This window comes from Adiantum capillus-veneris, chromosome 20 (assembly GCF_014529385.1).
Source record: "Adiantum capillus-veneris isolate H3 chromosome 20, ASM1452938v2, whole genome shotgun sequence".
NCBI lineage: Eukaryota > Viridiplantae > Streptophyta > Polypodiopsida > Polypodiales > Pteridaceae > Adiantum > Adiantum capillus-veneris.
In genome coordinates this window covers 78,528,902-78,546,174 of record NC_140950.1, presented here as the reverse complement: position 1 = coordinate 78,546,174, position 17,273 = coordinate 78,528,902, and positions in this window count along the sequence as shown.

Here is a 17,273-nt window from a genome sequence, read left to right as displayed (position 1 = left end):
TCAGGAGGTTCTTGAGGAGCTTACTATTTAAAACGGCGTTAACTGATTGCAGGATACACACAACAGGAGCAGGGACAAAACGTTCTCGCATATTTCAGCGGATGCAAAGTGAGGGCCTCTGTGCAAATGTAATCACCTATGCGTGCATCTTGAAGGCATGTGGCTCTACGCAAGATGATGATATGGGCTTAAAAACTCACTCTGATATTGTAAGTGATGGGCTGTTGCAAAAAAATCCCGTGCTTGGCAAGGCCTTGGTTGATAAGTATGATAAATGTGGTGCACTTCAAAAAGCACAAATTGTGCCTGAGGAGCTTCGTGTCTTGATGGCAGGAAGGGTCTCTCCAAATGCAATCACCTATGCCTACGCAGGCATCTCGAAGGCATACGGGTCAGCAGATGCAATTGAAGGCATGGTCTCTCTCCAGATGTTGTCAACTACACCTATGCAGGCATCTGCAAGACATGTGGGTCAGCATATGCAATTACTGATGCAGCCATAGATGCAATCACTTACGCAGGCATCTTGAAGGCATGCGGGTCATCAAATGCAATCACCTTCGTAGCGATAGATGCAATCACCCACGTAGGATGCTGATATGGGCTTAGAAATTCACTCTTATATTGTTAGTCAAGAGTTGTTGCAAGAAATTGTCATGCTTGGCATTTCCTTGGTCGATACATATGCTAAATGTGGTGCACTTCAGAAAGCACAAAACGTGCATGAGGAGCTTCCTGTCTCAAATGTCATCTCCTAGAGTGCATTGATTGTGGGATACGCACAACATGAGCAGGGCCAAAAAGCTCTCTGCAGTGCATCTTGATGTTAATAGGGGCTGTTGCAAAAAAATTCCATGCTTGGTAATCACTTGGTCGATATGTATGCCAAATGTGGTGTAGGATCTTGTCTCTTGGAATGTTATGATTGCAGGATATGCCCGACAAGGGCCGCGCTGGGAGCTTGGGCTGTTTTTTGCACATGCTTGAGGATACGCACAATAGGATCAGGGACGGAAATCTCTCATCTATTCTCAGTGGATGCAAAGTGAGGGCCTTTGTCCAGATGCAATCACCTATGCATGCATCTTGAAGGCATTCACCAGATGTGAAGTGAGATCTCTTGGAGTGATCTAGGCTACTTTAGACAAATGCCAAGTGAGGGTTTCTCATATGAAGATTGTTGATAAGGGATTTTTGGTGAAGAAATATCATACTTGGTGGTGCTTTGGTCTAACTGTATGTCAAATGTGGTACTCCCATGATAGCAAAAAAAGCTCTTGATGGGCTTCCCTCCGAAATGTCATCACCTTGAACGCATTGATTGTTGGAAATGCCCAACTTCATTGTGACAATGTAGCTCTGGAAGTGGATGCAAATGGAAGACTTTTCTCCAAATACATTCACCTACGCTTGCACCTTGAAGGCCAGTGGCCTTATGCAAGCTGTTGACATGGGTGAGAGAATTAACGAGAAGATACCTGGTCCGGCACTGTCGGTAAAGGATGTCTGCTTGGCAGCACTTCATTGATATGTATGCCAAATGTGCTACTGTCATAAAGCATCAAAAGATGAAAACTTCTTGATTCGCATTCTCCCTGGAGTGTCATCACTTGCAACGTGTTGGTTGCAAGATATACCTAATATGCCCGTCGCAAGAAATCTCTTGATTGTTTTTACGGAACCTCTACCTACCCTTACACCTTGAAGGCCTGTGGCCTTATGAAAGACACTCACATGGGTATCAGAATTCATGATGTGATCGCTAGTCAATGTTTGTTGGGAGTACAATTTCATGCTTGGTGGTGGTTTGATCAATATGTATACAAAATGTGGTGTCCTCACAATAGCACAAAAACTTCTTGAAGGGTATCCTCCCTTGGATGTTGTCTCTTGCAGTGGGTTAAGTGCAGGAGATACCCAACATCGTTGATGTAAGGAAGTGCATTGGCGACAGACATTCAATCGTGCGGTGCGTAAGCATTATCATTTTGTGATTTTTGACACTGAGAATGCAATTAATAAACACACTGAAAATTGCACGTTACCATGGGAATGGCACATTCCCTCGTATTATAAAACTTGGGGAGGACTATGCAAACTCCCCCATGCAAGGAGACTTGCATGTTTTTTTTTTAAAACCATAAAAATGGAACAAAAAACAATTAATAACATTGACATCCTGTATGATCATGAACATTGAGCTTGACAAAGCTTCAACACTCCTTGTGGTTTTTGGCGAGGTACCCCTCTGAATCACTACGATCGCTATCCAATTTATGCAGAGATACACCTGTGAACCACGACAACCAATATCCCCAACACTATCAGGTAGAAAAATCTAGCAGCTTTCATAAAATCTCTCTCTCTCTCTCTCTCTCTCTCTCTCTCTCTCTCTCTCTCTCTCTCTCTCTCTCTCTCTCTCTCTCTTAGTTCCCAATATTTTGTTCGATCTCAATTCAATGCGAATGTAGCTAACGAATCACTCTAGTTAGGGAGTTTGGTTGGCTGTGCCCCGAACTAATTGAACCATGGTCTCCCCCTTGTGAATGCATATCAAAGTTCATTTGTGATCTTGCCTCAAACTCTTCAATGGGAGGTAAGATCTCATTTTTCTCCTTTCTCATGCTATTTATTTGGTGGTTTACCCTGTTAGCTTCATTTGCTTCCCGGATTTGCTTCCACAGGTCATCTAGACTGTTACAATCCTTACCCATTTCTACCAATGTTTTAGGTTGGAAACCATCAATTGTCTCATCTGTTGTATTTGGCACTATGATAGGTTCTCTCCTAGACTCAAAGGCAGTCGTGAGTCTCTCCTTCGTATCTACTTGTTTCTCTAGAGTTGGTTTGATAGGGGTTGGAGCTGGTACCTCGTGCCAACTTGCAGGTTTACCAAGCGGATTTTCTATCAAGGATTGGGATGTTTCAGTCATCTTTCAACACATTTTCAACCTTTGTTTTTATATTTCTGCATATGGATAAGTCATCCATCTTTGCTCTTGGTTTTGGTTGTTTTTGAGTCTGGCTTCGTATGCTTTTAAAAGTGCATCCAGCTACTCATTTACTTCTTCTACAAGCACTGATCCTCTCGATCCTGCACTTTTGGGTTCTACTATTTCCTTGGCTCCTTTGGTTGTAGCAGTGTGTGAACTTAAACTAGTTAGATCCTCTAATCGCTCTAATCTATCCTTTGTGTGTTTTAACTCCTCGGATAGAGCCATTTGCTCTCGTTCTCTCATGGCTTTCATACGCGCCTTTCTAGCTTTCCAAGTGCTTCTCTGATTTTTCATTTTTGCACTTGGGGCATTGGTCTTTGGCTCTTCAATTATAGGTTCATTTGTCATTCTTTGAGCTTGTGCTTGCGTCACTGCCTGAATAGGTATTACTGTCTCGTTTTCTGACCCTCCACTAGAAGGCACTGCTTCTAGCATGTTCAAAGTAGTTTTTGCTCCTTTGCTCGGGTTCTTAGGGAAATCAAGAATCAAGTGAGTAATTCCACACTCGGTGCAATACGCATTGACTCTAATGATTTCATCATGAGGACAGTCTCTTAGCCAATGGTCTCCGTCACACTTGTAGCAGGGTCCCTTAGGTTGTTGAGGTGCTGCTTGAGCTCCTCTTTGTTGGTATGCATGCCTCTACCCGCCCGTGCCTCCACTGGCTATGAACAACAGTGTTCGTTCATCCAAGTTGTATCTTCCTTCTCCTGCTACCTGTGCAGTTGTTGGTGGTCTTGTACTTCCAATCATGCTCCAAGGTTCTGGCGTTGTGGGTTCTTTTGATGGATAATAGACAAGATTTATTGCATATCCATTGGAATCTTTGTAATATGCATGCATAGGTACCAAAGCCTTCTCTTATGGTTAGTTTACCGTTGGTGTGTATCTTATGCCGACCGGTCGTAATCCTGGTAGGGGTGGTTGTTGCCCCAATATTGGTTGTGTTCTTTTAACACCTACAAGTCCTAGTAGGTTTCCCGCTTGATACCTAGGCATCAGTGGAAGTTGAGGAGATGCTACCTGAGCTTGGGGACCATAAGGTCGCTCTCTCACATATCCCTTGTTATAATAACATTCCTCCATCACATGGTTTGTCCATTTTTGTTCAATAGCACACCACTTTGGCTGCTTAACCTGAGGCTTGGCATACATATTAATTTTTTTTAGCACTTCTTCCACAAGTTGCTCCTGGCTTATAGCTACTTCTCCTTTTGGTGTTGTCTTAGCGGACTTGCTTCCACTTTGTTGTGAGGATGAATCGTCATCAAGATCCTTGAATTCACCCTCCTTGTGGACCGCACAATTGTCTACAAGGTAAAGAGCCTCCTTAGTTAATTATTTAACGTCGTGCTCCTCTTCATATGTAAGTCCTTCTGGAGAGATCTACATTCCTTAGTCCTTGAATAAATATAAGCATAAGTCTGGACTGAGTTGGCAGTTCTTCCACAGGGTAGAACTTCACATATCTTTCTCGTTGTAGGATGCCTTTCACACAGATTCCCCTTCTTTCCATTTGAATTTATAGATTTGTGAGACTATATTATGAGTTATCCCCCTTTGTGAGAATTCCTCAATAAACTCGTCAAAAACCTCCTCCATAGACTCAAAATCTCTACACTCCACAGAGTCAAACCAAGTAGAGGCATCCTCTTCTAGGGTAAGCCCAAACCCTGAAAATTGAGTAGGGAAGTCCAACACTTCTTCAACTCTAATTACACGCACAAAGGCTGCTACATGATCCCTAGGATCTCTGTTTCCGGTGTATTTCTTGTTTACCCATTTTTGCACCTGAGAAGGTCTTATTCTACGATGGTCTACAAATCTCATCATTGGTTTTCCTCTTCCTACTCGATATACCTCCTCTGGCCTTCGATAGTGGGAGGGTTCCTCTCCTAGAGGTGCCCCTAAGCCATAATTTCTGATGGTTCTTGCAAGAGGTGGTTCATCTCTTCTAACTCGTTCTATGGGTTGTCTTCTGGGCTTTGTCGACTCTTGAGTTTTTGGCTTACTCTTGCCTTGATACTATGAATAGAGTGGTGGTTCTTGTAAATCTCTTATCCCTCGTGTGGCTGGATAACCATCTCTATTTCGGTCTTGTTCTAATGTCGCACTTTGTTGAATCCATGCCTGCAATGATGGTTGGGTTGCTTATTGGTTTTGGTAGTTGAATGTCTATTGTCGGTTAGAATGTGATGTTGCATCGTACTCTTCTGAAAATGGATTTGTTGACTTGCTAGGGGTATAGCTGGACCTTGGTACTTCTTCGGGGGCATATGTTGATGTTTCTGGAACTATTGCCTTTTCTACCTCCTTTGGGAGAATTCGTTTGTATTCTCGTCCGTACCTGTCAACAAAAATGATATCCTTCCCCATAGCAATTTCATAAGAGAATAAGTAAAGAACCTTGTCTTTGCTTAATTCATTTGGGTAGGGTTCTTTGCATCGAAAATAAGAGACTACTCCATCGCTCTCATGCTTGTAAATTCCCACATTCTCATTATGGGTAGAGACCCTGGTTGTTTTTTTATCATACATAAAAAGAGCTCTAGGTCGATCAATTTCTGGAGGCGCCTCTTGAGCCTCTGAGACCATTTTTCCTTTTGCCACATTATCTCCATATCTGTTGTAATCCTCAGGGTTACTAACTATCATATAGTGGTTCCCCTTTTTGTCTCGGAATCTATCTCCATCATCATAGACTCGAACTATCTCCAATCTCTGAGAATGTCTTTCTTCTATACAAATACACTTGCATCCCCGATAGTCAGAATAAACTAGGGCTCCCCTAGAGTTTGTTCCTTCTAAGAAGATTATAATGAACTTGGCATCGTTCAAAGGGTTTTGGGAGGCTTCCTCCTAGCATTGTTCCTTCACCGGAGAAACCTCCCTGATATTGACTACCCATTATGAAGAAGGACTTATCTGATGAAGTGTTAGTATCACTACCCTCCTCAATGATTGGTGCTAATGGATCTAGCCTTGCCTGAGTTACACTCTCCTCAGTGGACACTAAGCTACCTTGATCACCTGCCACTTTTTGGTCTCTAGGAATGTGTCTTCCTGATCTTAAATTCATCAAACTTAGCAATGCAATTTATCACAAATACAACCACTCACCTAGCAAGGGATCAGTTTTTGCACAACTTCTTGCCTTGCCGCTGAATATACCTATACACAAGCATTTAATTTCGGCAATCGAATCAAAGCATTTAACCACTAGAGGTGGTCTTAGTAATGATTGGTATAACTGGAGGTTTAACCTCAACCACTATGGTAATCTATACACTTCAGATGTTCTTGATTAGGTTTGCTAATCTAGAATTGTACACCACCCAAGTGTTTATCAGTCTAGAGGTAAAGTCTTAATCCCGTCTTTGCTCCGTCAAAAGGTCAAACAAGGTCCAATTTCACTTCTGAAATAAGTTCTGGAACTCTTAATTCAATTGAAACATCACTCTATGTCCACAGTCAGATTTTGACTTCAATATCATGCCTTAGACATACTACGCGTAGTATGTCTACCTGCTCTGTTTTGGCTGAAATTTTCACTATAGATTCCCCTTGATGTGCTGAGTCCACAATTGTTCTCACTTTTTGATTTGGACACCTATAAGCTGGTCAACTGATCAAAAATCTGTTCTAGTAGTCTGATGTTGATATGATATTTCACTAGTCAAATCAACTCCAATTTGGACCAAAATTGACTAGGAGGCTTGCCTAAGGCTATACAACACCCTGCTATGTCCATAGTCAGATTTTGACTTCAATATCATGCCTTAGACATACTACACGTAGCATGTCTAACTGCTCAAAATTTCTCCAAATTCAAACCACAGACTCCTCTTAAGGTGCTAATCACTCTGTTATGCTCACAGTTGGATTTGGAGTGCTAAATCATTGTTAACACATCCTACACGTAGGATGTCTAGGTGTTCTGTTTGACTCCAAACTTGAGCCACAGCTTCCCTTTGATGTCAGCAACCCAATGCTATGCTTAGATTTTAGTTTGGATTTCAAAAGACCCCAAATTTAGCTATTCTAGCCTTTTTCAGTCAAAAATGCTAAAGTCTGCTTAAAACCCAAATTTTCTCACCCAATTGAGATGAAACCTTTCTCATGCACTCAATAAATCTTGTAGATCATGCTCATGAAGACATCCTATGGTTTTGGTCTTAAAATAATTCCTTGGGCCCAATTTGGGTAGGATGTCTGCCAATTTCCATCTTTTGGCCTTATCCTGTCAAGATATAGTCAAGTTTCCCCTTCCAAGTGAATATAGGGTAATTGCTACCTTCTAAACACACTGGTCAACTCATATTTTCAAAATTCTTCACCAGAACACCTTGTAGACATCCTACGCGTAGGATGTCTACTGCTCCTTTTCTCATACTAAAGTGCTACTTTGCCTTCCCTATGCTCTCAGAAAGTTCCAATATGCCTTACAAGTGCAAAAATATGCAAATTTCTCTCAATTTAAACCTTCTCTGAACTTTTACGTTTTCTGAGTCCGCCTTTTAGCTTTTGGGCAATCCAATAAGGGAAAAACACTCAAGTCTATATGTCACTAGGGTGAAACCCACCCTCTGAACACACAGGTGACCTCAGTTTCCCCAAATTCCCTGCTAAAAACCCCCTGGAGACATGCTACACCTAGGATGTCTATTGTCTTAAAATTTAAATTTTTTCTGACAGAAGTACTCCCTATGCTCAGCAGCTCTCTTAGAAATACTCATAAAAACTTTTGAACTTCAATTCAGCTTCTAAACACTCTTTTTCGTCTTTTATAGCTCTTTGATGAGCCTCACAATAAATATAACATGCATGAAGTGCTCCAGATCATAAATCATGATGTCCTACTTACCTTACTCTTACTCATCATATGAGATGGTGATTTTTAGTGCTTCGGTTGCCTCCTGGCCTCGCACGGACCCTCAAGCTCACCTAACACCGCATCTACCACCCTAACTCCTACTCTCTACACCACAACTTAACTAATACCTAAAACTACCTATGTCAGAAGATCTAGGTCAGGCACACGCTCCCTAGACTCCTCCTAAGACCTAGAGAGTCCACCACCCTCTGATCCTATCTAAATGTAAAATAAGACTCTGGCAAGCCAGAGAATCCCTATCCTCAAGGACTAGTCTTGGTCACCTACCTAGGGTTTTTGTCCCCGACAGCGGCGTCAATGTTGGCGGATATGCCACGACAGACATCAGCACAGCAAGAACTCACCTAACAAGATTTATCAGCTAAGGACGAAGCTCGACCCGCAGGCACGTGGAAGCAAGCATAGGGTGTCAACCTACGCTCGACCGACTATTGACTACTTCCTACAGAGGTCTCTACCCAATGTCTAAGTTACATCCTTCAAAAGTACACAAGAGGAGATTTCCCACAACGCTTTCAAGAGCCAAATACCCATTAAACGTTCTCAAAACGCTACGGAACTTGAAGGAAATCCTATTAACACCAATAGGTCGCTCTCCCTAAGGTCCGTGACCCAAAACCCCAACCCTAAACACCCAGTCCAGAATCATGTAGGATGTCTAACAGGTTTTTGCAGGTCATTGTTTCTGAAAGCTAAAGTGCCTAATGTGTAGCTCTCTACTCATTGCGAACGCGTGGATATGCTGAAATGCAAAAACGGACAATATATGCTCATCGAATCACCAGATATAGCTCGTGGGTCGATCTCGCAAAGCCGGGTCGTACACCTGCAATGTAGGTGTTGGCGCGTAGCTCTCTTCGGGGGAAACACGCTGCACTTCTCCGCACTTGATTCCGACCACCAGTGTACGCGTAGCGTCAAGATAAACTCTCACTTTCTCTCGTACACAGAGTACGCTCAACTCACACAGACAAAATTTATGAAAATGACAAAAGGTTTTTTGCATTAAGGTCAAAAGTGGTATAAATACCTACAATCTCAAACCCTAATGTTCCAATTTAACCATTCACTAAGTCTAAATGTCAAAAATGGGATACAATTTGGAAGCTTCTACAAGCCCCACTATTTACAAAGGTGAAATGACAGTTTCTTCTCAATTAAGGAATGATTATAAAGGAAATTAGTATCCCGCTGGGCAATCATCCTCCATTGAGTGTGTCTAGCCGCTAACAGCCTCTCTTCTTAAGCAAGAAAAGAGAAACCAATAGCTTTGATACCAATGTAATGGAAATGGCCTATGAACATTGAGAATAGTGGAATTAAGAGAATTATAGTGAGCATTTTTATGAGACTACTTTGAGAACATAGAGGGTGAACTTAATTAGCAGTAGCAACACAGCCATTATACTTAATTAACTTGGCATGAACAATACTTTTTCAAAAGAGAGAATTAAAGAACGTGACAATAGTTGAGGACCAGATTTTTGTGGAGCTGGTTCCCCCTCCATTAAGCTTTTGTATTATAGATTCTCCCATCAAGAGAGACTTGGTACAATACAATCTTTGTGTTCCTTGTGACCTAAGTGATGCAATGAAGATGGAAAACTTCATGCATCACGAGCATAACATAAACTTTCTAAAAGCATTAACCATCCCCTGTATGCTCATCGAATCACCAGATATAGCTCGTGGGTCGATCTCGCAAAGCCGGGTTGTACACCTGCAATGTATGTGTTGGTGCGTAGCTCTCTTCGAGGGAAACACGCAACACTTCTCCGCACTTGATTCCGACCACCAGTGTGCGCGTATCGTCAAGATAAACTCTCACTTTCTCTCGTACACAGAGTACGCTCAACTCACACAGACAAAATTTATGAAAATGACAAAAGGTTTTTTGCATTAAGGTCAAAAGTGGTATAAATACCTACAATCTCAAACCCTAATGTTCCAATTTAACCATTCACTAAGTCTAAATGTCAAAAATGGGATACAATTTGGAAGCTTCTACAAGCCCCACTATTTACAAAGGTGAAATGACGGTTTCTTCTCAATTAAGGAATGATTACAAAGGAAATTAGTATCCCGCTGGGCAATCATCCTCCGTTGAGTATGTCTAGCCGCTAAAAACCTCTCTTCTTAAGCAAGAAAAGAGAAACCAATAGCTTTGATACCAATGTAATGGAAATGGCCTATGAACATTGAGAATAGTGGAATTAAGAGAATTATAGTGAGCATTTTTATAAGACTACTTTGAGAACATAGAGGGTGAACTTAATTAGCAGTAGCAACACAACCATTATACTTAATTAACTTGGCATAAACAATACTTTTTCAAGAGAGAGAATTAAAGAACATGACAATAGTTGAGGACCAGATTTTTGTGGAGCTGGTTCCCCCTCCATTAAGCTTTTGTATTATAGATTCTCCCATCAAGAGAGACTTGGTACAATACAATCTTTGTGTTCCTTGTGACCTAAGTGATGCAATGAAGATGGAAAACTTCATGCATCACGAGCATAACATAAACTTTCTAAAAGCATTAACCATCCCCGACCTCTGTCCCAAGGCCTTAAACACCTTCAAAGGTGGAAAGAGATAGTGGGGAATGACGGTAGGGAAGAGGAAGAAGAAACATTCATATGAGAAAGAAATAGTTCCTCACTTATCATCACTCTTCTTGCTTTAGCATAGCATAATAGCATAGTAATGAAGATGGAGAATATGGCAAGCTTAAGCATTGAAGCATGGCTCTTGGTTGGATTTGCATTCCATATCCAAGAGTGTTGGTGTAGGCTCTCAACTTCTCAACAAGCTTGGAGAAGGAGATGGAGCTCTTGCACTTTGCACTTCACACAATGAGAGTGTGTGTGAGTTTGTGGGGAGAGAGTATACCATGTAAGCAAGCCCCTAGCTTCCTTGGTTGACCCCCCTTTGTAGCTCATATTGGAAGTTTATTGGACCCCTACAAGCCTAGACAATTACATATGTAGTGTATATCAAGCAACCATACTAACCTTGGGACAAGTGTCCCCCTTCTCCCTTTGAGAGAGAAGACTTGATAAATGCATAAACAATTAATTTAACTAGCTAAATTATCATTGGACCCCTTGAGAGGCCAACCAATAGGATTTAGGCACACCATGAGGGCAACATGTAAAGGAACATGACATGTGTCCATGTTCCTTCTTTAGACTAGGCTTGCCTTGTGTGAGGGTGTGTGTGTTCTCTCTCATGCCCCTACAATGAGGGCTCGCCCACCCATGAGTAGGGATATTTGTTAGATTTTGGAACACCTTAAGCCCCTCAAGCACCTTAGTCAATAAACACTTTACTATCTTAGTCATTAATAAGCACCTCAAGCACCTTAGTCATTAAGCACGACAAGCACCTCAAGCTTGGGCCAGATTCCCACCTCAAGCATAGCCCTAGCTTGCCTAAATTCTAAGGACTTTTACACTAACCATTGAAGGTCTTTAATGAATCTAACCATAAGGTCTTTCAAGCTCCACTAGCTAGCATTTCTCTTTGACATACCATCTCTCATTTGGACCCCTTTAACTTTGGTTCTGTGTTGAGATAGATCCATAAGCACATGTCTATATTCCAACCCTTGTTTCTGTTTATTCTCCCACATTAAATGATCAATTTAATATGAAATCATTTGGCCGGGTTGGTTAGATATTATATTTTTTGATAGAAAGTCCTACATAGGTTAAGGAATTCCCCACGTGAGTACCAACCCCTTGAGGCTAGTCTACCATTGGGGCCAAAAGCCTACAAATGGTGGACGCCTCTCAAGGCATCAAGAAATATTTGTTCTCAATTTTAAAGTTTCTCCCTGAAAATGAACTAGAAAGAAATTGGGAGGATTGGGAAAAGGCTATGGGGTAGGAATTTGCTTGCTTACATTCCAGAGAGTACAGATAATTGATCATGAGGCTTCACGGGATAGATGACTTTCATAAAACAAGAGGGTTTATGTAGGGATTAGATATATATTTCAAGCGAGAGGTAAAACGAAGTGCACCTAAAACTTTGAAAGAAGCAATTAAATTTGTAGAGCTTTATGAAGATAATACTTGCTTGACAGGTTCTAATTCCACTCAGACTCGGCCCAAGTCTACAGAAACAAGGATATCATGGCCCTTTCTGGAAGAAAAAAGGAAATTTCCATTTAATAAGAAGGGTAAACTATTGTTTAAAAAGAGAGTTTATCTAGGACCTAGACTAAACTAAGAGGACTTTGCAAAGTCCAAAAGAGAAAACTTGTGCTTCACTTGTTTGTCACCCAACCATTCTCAATGGAATCAACCAAACAAAAAAAGAAAAAAGGTTGATGAAAAAGGTTAAATTTTTGACAAGAGTCATAAAGGCAGGCAAATCCATGTTGTCCAAACACTTCTAATAAATGGTAATGAAAAGTATAAAGTCGTAGAACCGTTGCATGAGGACAAAGAGCACCATTGCCGTTTTTCAACGAGCATGTGGAAATCAATTTTTGGTTCACATGAGTTAGTAGAAATGCATGGGTTTGTAAATGGGAAAAAGGTGAGGGTCATGATAGATGACTCTACCACACACAACTTCGTGAATTCCTAGAATATGTGGTTAAATGTAATAAATGCCAAGTTAATAAAGCTTAAAGGCTTAATATGGGAGGACTACTCCATCCATTAAATATTCCTTTAGGGAAATGCGAGAGTATCTCCATGAACTTTATAGTTGGATTACCTAGAACACAGATGTGGCGGCACGACTCTGTGTGGGGAATAGTGGATAGAGAAACAAAATGGCTAGGTTTATTCCAACCAAATCTGATGTTAACACTCCTAAATTGGCTAGATTATTTGTTAAAAAATCTCTACCGACTATATGGTTTATCAACAGACATTGTGTCAGATAGAGACAGGAAGTTTAATAGCCACTTTTAGAGAGTTGGGTTTAAGAAATTGGAAACTAAACTAAGCATGAGCACAGCTGAACATCCTCAAAGACATGGTCAAATTGAAAGGTTTAATCAAATCCTAAAAGATATTATATGAGCTTAAGTTAGTAAATGGCAGACTAATTGGGAAGAGTACTTACATATAGTAGAGTTTGCATATAATAGTGCCATGCACACATTGAATTCTCTTTAGTACTATCTCTCCACTTTACTAAATACTCTTTATAATTTGTATTTTTAGTTCTTTTTTCTCTAGTGTCTACTATTTTCTCTGGCTTACCTCCTACTTTCTACCATGGGTTTAGCTAATCCACATATTTAATATATTACAATCTCGAATCTCACTTAAGTCTCGAAAAATAATTACAATGGAGTCCGTCAAACTAATTAATACAAAAATGGTGTAGCTTTCCCATGTTTAGCTATCAACATTCCTCTATTAGAATAGGTGGCAACACCTTGATGCACTTAGTATTTCACTTGCCCACCTTTTGTTTACCTTTTTTGGCTCTTTTCTTGTCTTATGAAGAGTGCTTACTCACTCCCATATTCCATTGGATATATTCCATTTATGTTAATGTATGGGTTTTAGCCTAGATCTCCTTATGTACTAGGACCACCAAAAAAAAAAAAGGTTCAGGTAGCTTAAGATTTTCTAAGAGATATGAAACTTGCTAGAGACAACATTAGAAAGGATCAAGATAGAGCAAAGACATATACTAATTTTTTTAGAATGCCTCTTACCTTTTAGGAAGGGGAGAAAGTTTATTTAAAGGTGCCTAAAAGTTCTAAAACCATGAAGATGGGACCATGTCCAAAATTATCACCAAGGTATTGTGGCCTTACACAATACTAAAGAAAGTCGGAGATATAGATTACAAACTCCAATTACTAGAGACAACTAGCATTGTGGACCTTACACAATACTAAAGAAAGTAGGAGATTGTCTTTAGTCTTTATATTGTGGACCTTACATAATACTAAAGAAAGTGGAAGATATAGATTACAAACTCCATTTACTAAAGACAAGTAGCATACATCCAATAAGCCATGTTAGCAGACTCAAGAAGAAATTGGGTCAATTTGATAATCTTATTCAAAATGATCAGATATTGGAACTTCTTGAGTGAGTTTCACTTCATTTTGGCTAGATAGACATCATACGCGTATAAGGTCTCAGGGGCATTTTTAGAGATTAGATCTGACATCAAAGATCACCAGGGTGCTTAACACCCCAAAGCAAGCCTAAGGACCAAGTTTCACCCAATTTGGATCATTTTTGGCTTAGTTAGCCCTCCAAAGAAGTTGGCAGTGATATAGGCCTACATAGGAGAAATTAGCCTACCTATAGGAGTTAGAACTTCAAAGTCTTGATTTGAACTAAGAACATCAAGGAGAGTACAAGATTCAAGTCTGAGTCAATTTTGAGAATTTAAACATCATATGTGTATGATGTCTATAGACCAATTTTAGTGATTAGATTGAGAATTTGTTGGTCCAAGAGTCTTCCCTATGATCCTAGCATTCCATCTATCTTATCCGATCAGGTCTTTGAACTCAAATAAGGATCATGTCTTTATATATAGTAGTAAGTGAGAATTATTGAATTGACGAAGAATTGTAGAGTCAAGGTTTTGTACAGATAGCCAGAACCAAGGATCCTGCAAGTTGGTGACCAGTTGGAAGTGCAAAGAGATTTACAATTTGAGAAAGTGTCTTGAGAGAAAACCAAGATAAAGGAACAACCGCAAGTAGAATTTTAATGTAAGAGGTCCGCGTTGATAGTTTGGAAAGTGTCTTCAAAGAGAACAGAGAGTGGTCGGAGATCAAGTTAGATTAGTGTCGATTGAAGAGAGTGTAAACCAAACAAGGATGGATCCCTTAGCACCAATCATAGAAGAGGATAGTGATAATGACACCTCTTCCGAAGGTTCATATCAGTGGATGGCTAACCAACAACTTAGAGGTTTCTAGCAGCAAAAGGGACCATAGGGGGTAGCACCTCTCAAAAACCCTTAAACATGCCAAAATACACTGCAATTTTTCTCAAGGGAACCAATGACCATGGGGCCCTGATGTATGCTGATGTTCAAGGATGTCAATGAATTTGTATCAAAGAATGACCAACCAGAGGATTAGCATTAATCATAGTAACCGACGATGGTGATAGGATTTGCAATGACCATCTCATAGTCAAAAACTCAAAAAATTACAATCGATATGGAGACCACGTAGCAAAAGAGAAGATGGTTATGAAGAACCAGGAAATACCTCCCAAACTCACTCTTTTTGGAGCCTGCTACATTCATGACAAGTGAGTGGAGAGAATGGTGATGATTCAAGAAAATATTGGGATTTACAAGCACAAAGAAGAAAGAGTCACCTCTTACTACCGATGCATGGAGCCCCATGTGAACGGGTTAAGCATGGACAAAGTCTTGTACTTTTTTTCTTATGATTCAATAATGGAAAACCGTATTAATTTTTGTTGATAAGTACGGACGAGAATATGAGCCAATTCACCCAGACAATGTAGAGAGAGTGATAACACCAAACCTGATGGCACAAACGTTGGTAGGGAAACAAAAATCCCATAGAAACCCCAAGCAAGTCTACAAATCCCTTCTCAAATGATTATGACACCATGGCACAATCAAATAAACAACCATTTCTAACCCTCAAAACTCACAAGCATCACCACTATCATTTCAAGCATGGCTCGACCTGTTTGCAACACCAGACATGAACATGGAAGGGGGTGGATATTAGGCCATGGCAGGGCGACAATCACCACCAAAAACACCACTCCATCAGCAATAACACAATGAGAGTAGAACAAGAATGCTAAATCCGACCAGGACTAAAGCACCACATCAAGGACAAGAATGAGAAGAAAGGAGCCAAGTAGAGGAACGAGCACTTGCTAGACAAATCAGGAACTATGGATTCAGAGCATCCCTAGGGGAGGAACATGTACCATATCCTAGGGTAGAAAGGGCTCATAGAAGAGGAATAGAGGATCCTATGTTTAGAATGGTAGACCAGTGGAGGATCGGACCTTCTCAAGTCCAAATTGGGTTAACAAGATATATTCTGGTAATAGGGATCCAGGCAATCATGTTGCAGCCTTTGTGCATGTCATTAAGGCTAGGGAAGTACTAGAGTTTCCCACAGAGTTCGCAGGATTTGGGTTAACTCTAGAGGCTGCCACAAAATTTGACTTTGTTGAATGTAGAGATTTTGAGTCAATGGAGGAGGTGATAGCTCATAACACAGTCTCACAAATCCTTAAGTTCAAGCAGAAAGAGGGAGAATCCGTTAGGAAAGAGGCCTTAAGGCTAAAATGCTATGTAAAATTATTCCCTATAGAAGTGTTACCAACTCAATCCTGACTTATGTTGATATTTATACAAGGACTTAGAAATGCAGATCTTCAGAAGGATTTGCATATGAAGAAGAGCTCAACTTTAAATGAGTTGACCAAGGAGGCTTTGTACCTAGTAGACAATTGTGTTGTCTACAAGGAAGGGGACTACAAAGACTTAGATCATGACTCATCATCACATCATAGTGGAGCTAAGTCTACAAAGTTGGGACAAAAGCGTGAGGTAACGGTAAATCAAGAGATACTTTTTGAGGAAGTGCTCAAAAGGATAAGCATGTTTGCTAAGCCACATGCTAAGCAACCTAAGTGGCATGCAATTACGCAAAAATGGATGAATCATGCTACGAAAGAGTGTTATTATAACAAGGAATATGTGAGAGAGTAACAATATGTCCCACCAGCCCAAGTAGCACCTCCTCAGGTACCACCAATGCCTAGGTATACAGTAGAAAATTTTCTAGTACCAGGAGGGGTTGAACGGAAACAACTAGTTTTGGGGCAACCGCCACCTCTGCCAGGCCCACAAGTCCAGTGGGCATTAGGTATGCACCCACTATAGAGGAATTGGAGGAACAAGCCTTAGTGCATGTGCTTGTGTATTACAAAGAGCCAAGTAAATACGAGGCTAGTTTTGCATTCTATCCACCCAAAGAGCCAAAAGCATCGGAACCTTGGAGCATGATTGGTAATGTTGAACCACCAACATCAGCTCATGCTACAAGAGAAGGTAGATACAATTTCGATGAACACACATTGTTGCTCGTAGCCAACGGTGTGTTAACAGGACAAACTCCTGCCTATCAACAGAGAGCGGCTCCAGGAGGGCCACGCCAACCTTTAGGACCGTGCTACAAGTGTGTGATGGGAATGGGATTGTGCTAGCTAGGGTGGATGAAAGAGAAACATAGTGCAAGTGTGTGAGTGTGTGTGTAAGCAAGATTATCACTCAAGTGAATTAGGTTCCAAGATAGAATTAGCTTGGACTCATAAACACAATCTTGAGTATTGACTTAGCTTAGCACAAGCTCACCATAGACAAGCATGTAGTACAAA